The following is a 6,509-nucleotide window of genomic DNA, read 5'->3' as shown; positions in this document are numbered from 1 at the left end:
TGATTCAAATAAAATGTAAAAATTGTGGTTAATACAGATTAAATGGAAATGTTTGTACGGTACTTTAAAGTTAAATACAAGTTTTAAATAAGTACTGAACTGGATGTTAAAATCTATATATAGCGACACGCATCATTCTGTTTGCATCACATGATTTAAATGTTCGAAGTACGATTTGCATTTAATTCAGTGATTCTTTCATACACAGATGGAAAGAGATCCACTGCAGGTGTCAGGTGTGGACTGACTCCAATTCAACATGCGACAGAACAGCGGCCCACCACTTCTCCGCGGGTGTGAACACTTTTGCAAAAACATTACAGTGAAACCCGCATGGTTGCAGCTTGGCACCTACGGATTTGCCTAGTCACAGATTTTTTTTTTAATATTTATTTTTTTAATATTTTTGGGGGGGGGGGTGTGGGGGCAGCTAAACATTTTTTTTCATGGAAAATGCAGATTTACTGTATCTCCATTTATTCCCACAGATATTTTTTGATCTTTTTTTCTTTTTTTTTTTAAATTGGTGCAGGTATAATGGCTGCGAATTCTACTCAAATTTTCGTTAATCATCGGCTGTCCCGGTGTGGTTTTTACTTTCCTTCTTGAAGAGCTTTTCAAAAATGAATTAGATTCACAATGAAGACAATGATTTCTGGTCTTTAAAAAAAAAAAAATTAATCACAAAACCCCGGCATTTGAAAATTGGTGTGAAGACTTTTATTTTCGTTGTAAAGCAGGTAATTAGTTTTGTTGTAATTAGGACAAAACTTAATTTATGTCCTTCAATAGTCATATAGAGGCCGCAGCAAAGAAATACCCCGGTCCTCATCAAAAGGGAGCAATTTATGATAAGTTTGAAAAGAATCAGGCCAAAGGTGCCTCAGGTCTGCAAAACGTCGACACATGCGCGACTTTCCCTTTCTGCTCTTCATTTCAATTTCCTGCACCGCCACTTTGATTTCTATTTCTTGTCCCCCTCTCCCACTTAATTCACTCCAGCTACCGCTTTTGTGTCCAATTTCTCTTCTTCCATTTCCTCTTTCTTAATCCGATGGCGAATCACGTGCCAGCGCCATTAGTCCAGTCCTGTTGTAACGCAACTCACCTATCCCAGTAAAAATCGGAATAATGAAGGTTATAAATCATTTTAAATGTCATTCTTTCAGCTCTTTTATGTATTGTTGGCTTCCGTGGACGATGTGGCACATTAAAGCCAGATTCCCGATGCCTAATGGCGTGTGAACACGGATAGGCTATTAACATAAAATGATGTGCTTTTCCGATAACGAGTGGATTTACTTGGCTTACAATGCCACGAGCGGCTGCGCGGAAATAACGCGGAGGAGAAAGAGAGGCAGCTAATTCGGTCCTAATTCAAAGCCCGAGGCCTTCTTATCTGTTTTGTTCTTGTACGTACAGTATCAAGTGGCTCTCCACTCCTGCGAGTGCAATATGGTCCGAGGCTATTTTAGAAGCTGCTGGATACGCTGCAACCAATGTAACCAGCAGATTTCAGAGACATTCGCTCTTGTGAGCTACATTCCCTCATATATGTTTCCTGTAATCTCGGCGCAGTTTCGGTGAACACGTACACTACATACGGAACCGGGAACATGATCTGTTTTACCTCTGCCAATTGCAAATACGTGACGGTGAAAGGGATTGAACGACTGCAAGATTACGGCGAACACTAGTTGGAAAAAAAATGAACTATTTTCACAAGACTTCCGGTTGTCAACTCGACAAGGAGCTTCACCCGCTGGGAATCTTCCATTAAGCTGCTATCACCCTGTGCCCAATACTCGCCATTCCTCCGCTAACATGCTGTCTTAGAAGGAGCCCCGGAATGTAATTGGTACATGCCAATCCATTTTAGGTGATTCTCACTGGACCAGGAATTCAGTCTTTTGTAAAAGGCTGCAATGATTTTTTTTGGTTTTAATTTTGCTGGAGGCTGTTTTGTTGTCTTCTAATTGTTTCAGCTTCGGTGACGACGCTTTCTTTGATTCGCCCGGTTTTATTTTGGCTAACAAGCTTGGGTCTGAGAGGATTTCAAAATGGCACACACTCTCCTTTGTTCCCCCCCCTCAAGTCCTTTTTGGCCTTCAAAACCACATTCCAATACTCTGATTAGCTTACATTTTCGGACTTGTTTACCATTGGATACTGTTTGTCTGCTAGCGGCAGACCTTGAGAGGTCTATGTTTAAACTCTACAACAGTCTACTCTCCTGACCATCTGCTGAAAAGGCCAATTAGTCAAGGAATATTATCAGGACATACAATATTAAATCAGTAAATCTCTAAAATGTTCATTTTTGGACACGACTCGTTCCAGAGTTTCAGTCGAACAGTTTTAGCCTCCCAACCTAGCTTCAAAAATGAAGCAGTCCCCCTTTACCTTTTGCTCCAAAAACAAGCCCCTCTTCACATGAGAATCTGAAGATGGAAATGGATTTTGTGATCATTCTGTCATGACTTTAAAATAAATGCACAGACTGAAGTGGAACAATTGATTTAAGATGAGAGCAGCAGAAAGCCATTGCCAATCACCTTGCGATTGAAATTGATCTGCAGTCAAACGTCACACGTTCGCAGTATTGATCATGGCCATTTCATGGAATCATTGATATTAGCGGAGGCTAAAGGGCGAACATGTAAAGCCATTCAAGTCATAAATATACTACTTGTCTGAAATGCAAAGCTAACTGAAACGTCCTCTTTGCAAACAAACAATTTGCCGTTGCATACGTTCCTGTTACAGGTTGTTCAATACAGTAACAACAACCGTCAAAGTAAATTGATCGAAACTATACATACGGTTACCCTCTGTGGTTTAGGTAGCTAATGTCTCCGCCAGATTTGAGTAAAATAATCCGATTTCTATGAATCTCACAGGATCTTTTCAAGAAGATATTATATTTATACAGGCCCATTGAAATTACACTACAGACCACTAGGCGTCCATGGACACTGCTCAACAATGCGCTACCTGTGGAAATTTGAGTGGCTACCTCTGCAGAACAGCTTATGCAACAACACAAGACATATTTTGACATTCTCATCGGTTAAAGTACACAACCAGTACTTGGCATCTCATTTTTGGCCTGTTCTACTGCCACTTCTCCAGCTGTCTTCCACTGGGGATGAGCTAAGTGAGGCCGTTACTGTGAGATTCTGCATCGACTGGCTGGGAAAGGACCTGAGGAGGACCACTTCCCTGGAGGTGTCTATCTGTTGTGTTTTACTTCATCAAATGGACTCTGGATGCTGCTTAATCTCTTTCATCATGTCATGTGATTCATGTTGCCCACTCAGCATCCTGGAAGGCGGAGCTCTCCATCTTTGATTACTCCCTTAGGTTTCTTCCGTTTTTCCTTTGCCATTTGAGCCTCGTTTGTGATTTCGGGCTTTCGAATTAAACTCGACTTTTTGCGGGTGTACGTAAAATTGCTGCAGATACACCCGCTCATGTGCAATGAGTCCATGTTGTCATCTTCTTGCACGCATTTGCACACGCGTGTCCTCTTGTCAACCTTTGAAATGGGTCGTGTGACAAGCGCCGTATCTGCAGGACTCGTGAGTCAGCATCACGTCATCGCTTCCGAGCTCCATGTCCAAAGTCAGACAGTCACGTTATGCTTTTTACTGGGTCGTCCTCTCTTTTTCTTCTTTTTCTTCTTCTGTCTCTGTCACTCCATCCTTCCCCCTGCCTCCGTCTCCATCTCGTCCGATGTCACGAGCGAGGCCGAGGCGCTCAGAGGCCCGTGGCCGAGCTGTCACTAGCGTTTATGTTAACCTTTCGTTGATGATGACATGCAATAGTTGAGCCAGCAGCGGCGCCTGACTGTCGTTAATCCTCCACAGGCTCCTCACCGCCCTCCAACTCTTCCACCCGTTTTCTATCGTTGACCCTGACTCCCTCCGTGAGGCGTCTTGTCGTCACCGGACAAGGCCAACTCAGCTCTTCCTCTAAATCTTTTTTTTTTTAATTCCTTTTTTGTTCATTCCATCATCATCTTTTTTTCTGACGCTGAAAAATGTCCTCAAAATCCTTTTTATCTATCAACTATTTTTTCTCCCCTTTGTCCTTAACCCTTCTAAGATTCTGCAGACCTTTTTGGATGTCTGTGATGATTGTAGTTCATATGCGTGAGAGGATAACACTTCAAATTTTATTCAGATGTGGCTCTATTTTAGACAGATTATTTTTCTAGCATATAAGGTTTTTGGAAATATGTTTGTCATTTTTAAGTTTGACCTATAAAAGCTTGCGCAATGCTGATTTCGTGTTGTAATTTATGCCTGTGATGTTTCAAAAAAAATCCACATGTTCATAAATATTACAACATGCATGACTATATTACATATTATATTATTGTTATTATTTCAAAAAGTAATGTGCTACACATAAATTCAGATTCAGAATCAGCGCAAAAAAAAAAAATAATCGAGAAAAGTTTACTTGCATCTGTGAATAAACCATGTTGACCAGTGTAGTCATCTTGAATGTTTTTCCCCCTTCAAAATTGCCATTTGCATTGATTGATTGATTGCAAAATAGACAACAACAAAAATACTCATTTGTTGCTGGTGACATTGAAACCCATTCTCAAGTCATTTTTTGTTAGGACTTCAATGTGACTCTCGGTATTGAATCTAAAATTTTCAAATTTGTCCACCAGATTACGTTATGGTACTTTTTTTCTGAATTTAGGCGTGTTTCAACATTTCACACTTTAGACTGTCTGCTGCTATGAGGCCTGGCTTCTGAAAGCGGAATGAGCGAGTCATTATCGACGTTGGATAAGCGATGTGCGTCCTTTGTGTCTTTTCTCTTGCAGCCATTCCAATTAAGTTGGAGCATTATGTAAAATGTAAATGAAAAAAAAAGAATGCAATGATTTGCAAATGCATTTTTAGATCAACACTTCAAATAATAAACTCAGTCTATGATGACAACCTAAACGAAAACACCAGTATTACGACCAACACAGAGAGCGAAAAAAAACATTTGATATATGTTTGCAGGTGATCATTATCTACCCTCATATCAACAAATGGAGAGTACCTTACATCGGAAGAGGCCTTCCTTTGTACAAAAATGGAACATTAATTAGGAAAAGCGTGTTTCATCAAATCGTTGATTGATGCCCCCCATGAATCGCTGGGCGTCATCCACTTTGGAAAAATGAATACCTCCCTCAAATAGACGTCTGCCCTTTCCCATCAGAAGAAAACTAACAGTACATTCGCAACTATAATGGTCTCAGTTGATTAGATGTTATTATTCACACGGGTACATTGAAGGTTAACCGTTGAGTCCATTTGCATTCCGTTTCGACCCAAAACAGCAGCACCAACCGAGCCACGTCAATGTAAAAGATATGTGTGACGCTCGACTGATGTGGTTGCTCCATCATGTTAGGTGGTGGAAGTTCAGACTAGCTTTTCCCTCTCACCTACTGCAAGGTTAATTTGGTCCTTGTGTTCCTCTGTGTTTGTCTTTTTCCAAGCTGCCCAGAACCTTTTTCATTTGTCATTGCTACTTTGCATCACCAGAAAACAATCCTGAGAGCCATGTCACAACACATCTGCTCCCCGGAACATGTAAATGTCTGTTTACCATCGCAGAGATGAGGAAAGTGTCTTTTTTTCGTTTCTTCGCCTTTCTTCTTTTTCTTCTTCTGTCTCTGTCAATCCATCCTTCCCCGGCATTAGAGAATATCTGAATGAAGTCATACGTGGGAAAAAATCAAAGACTAGAGCTTGTGATTGACAAGCTTGGCACTTCTTTGCCTTTAAAAAGTCTTCAGTGAGTGCTTATTTCTGCCTTTGACTTTTGTCCGGTTAAGCATGCTCTGTTTGGTTGACATCAGGCGTTGGAGATTGAGAACTGTTTCAGGTAGTTGCCTTCAATTGGTTCATTGTTTATTTGTGTCTTGATTGCGGGAAATGCATGTTCTTTTGACGCAAGATCAGGCCACTGACATGGCCAGTGTAGATTATTCCGTTTTTTTGCCTTTAAAAGGTCTCCAGTGAGTGAAACACAAGTTGATATTAGTGGAGAATATTCCGTTTCCTTGCCTTCAAAAAGTCTTCACGTGCTGCTTGTTTGTATGTTTTCGAACTTCAGTTGTGTCTCCAGCGAATGAAAAACATGCTCTGTGGGTTTAAGATTCGTTCGCTGACCTAGTCTTCCAAGAATATTTAATTTCTCTGTCTTCAAAAAGTGTTGATTTGCGTGCATGATCAAACGCAACCATAGAATATTCAATGTTTTCCCATTGTTTTTATACTTGACATTCATATCTTCATACGTATGCATAGAAAAGCATGTGTACTTATTTAGTACAATTGAGCATGCAGCCAGCAGGAAAGAAAGCTTGAAAAAAGAAGCTTGAATGCGCAGTGATGGATTTAATACATACAAGGCTGGGCTCCATTTTAAATGTACTATTATTTCTCTTGAGTGGCCGTCCATTATGAGGCCAGCGACTGGTGTAT

The sequence above is a fragment of the Hippocampus zosterae genome, chromosome 9 (assembly GCF_025434085.1).
Source record: "Hippocampus zosterae strain Florida chromosome 9, ASM2543408v3, whole genome shotgun sequence".
NCBI lineage: Eukaryota > Metazoa > Chordata > Actinopteri > Syngnathiformes > Syngnathidae > Hippocampus > Hippocampus zosterae.
This window is presented reverse-complemented; position numbering follows the sequence as displayed.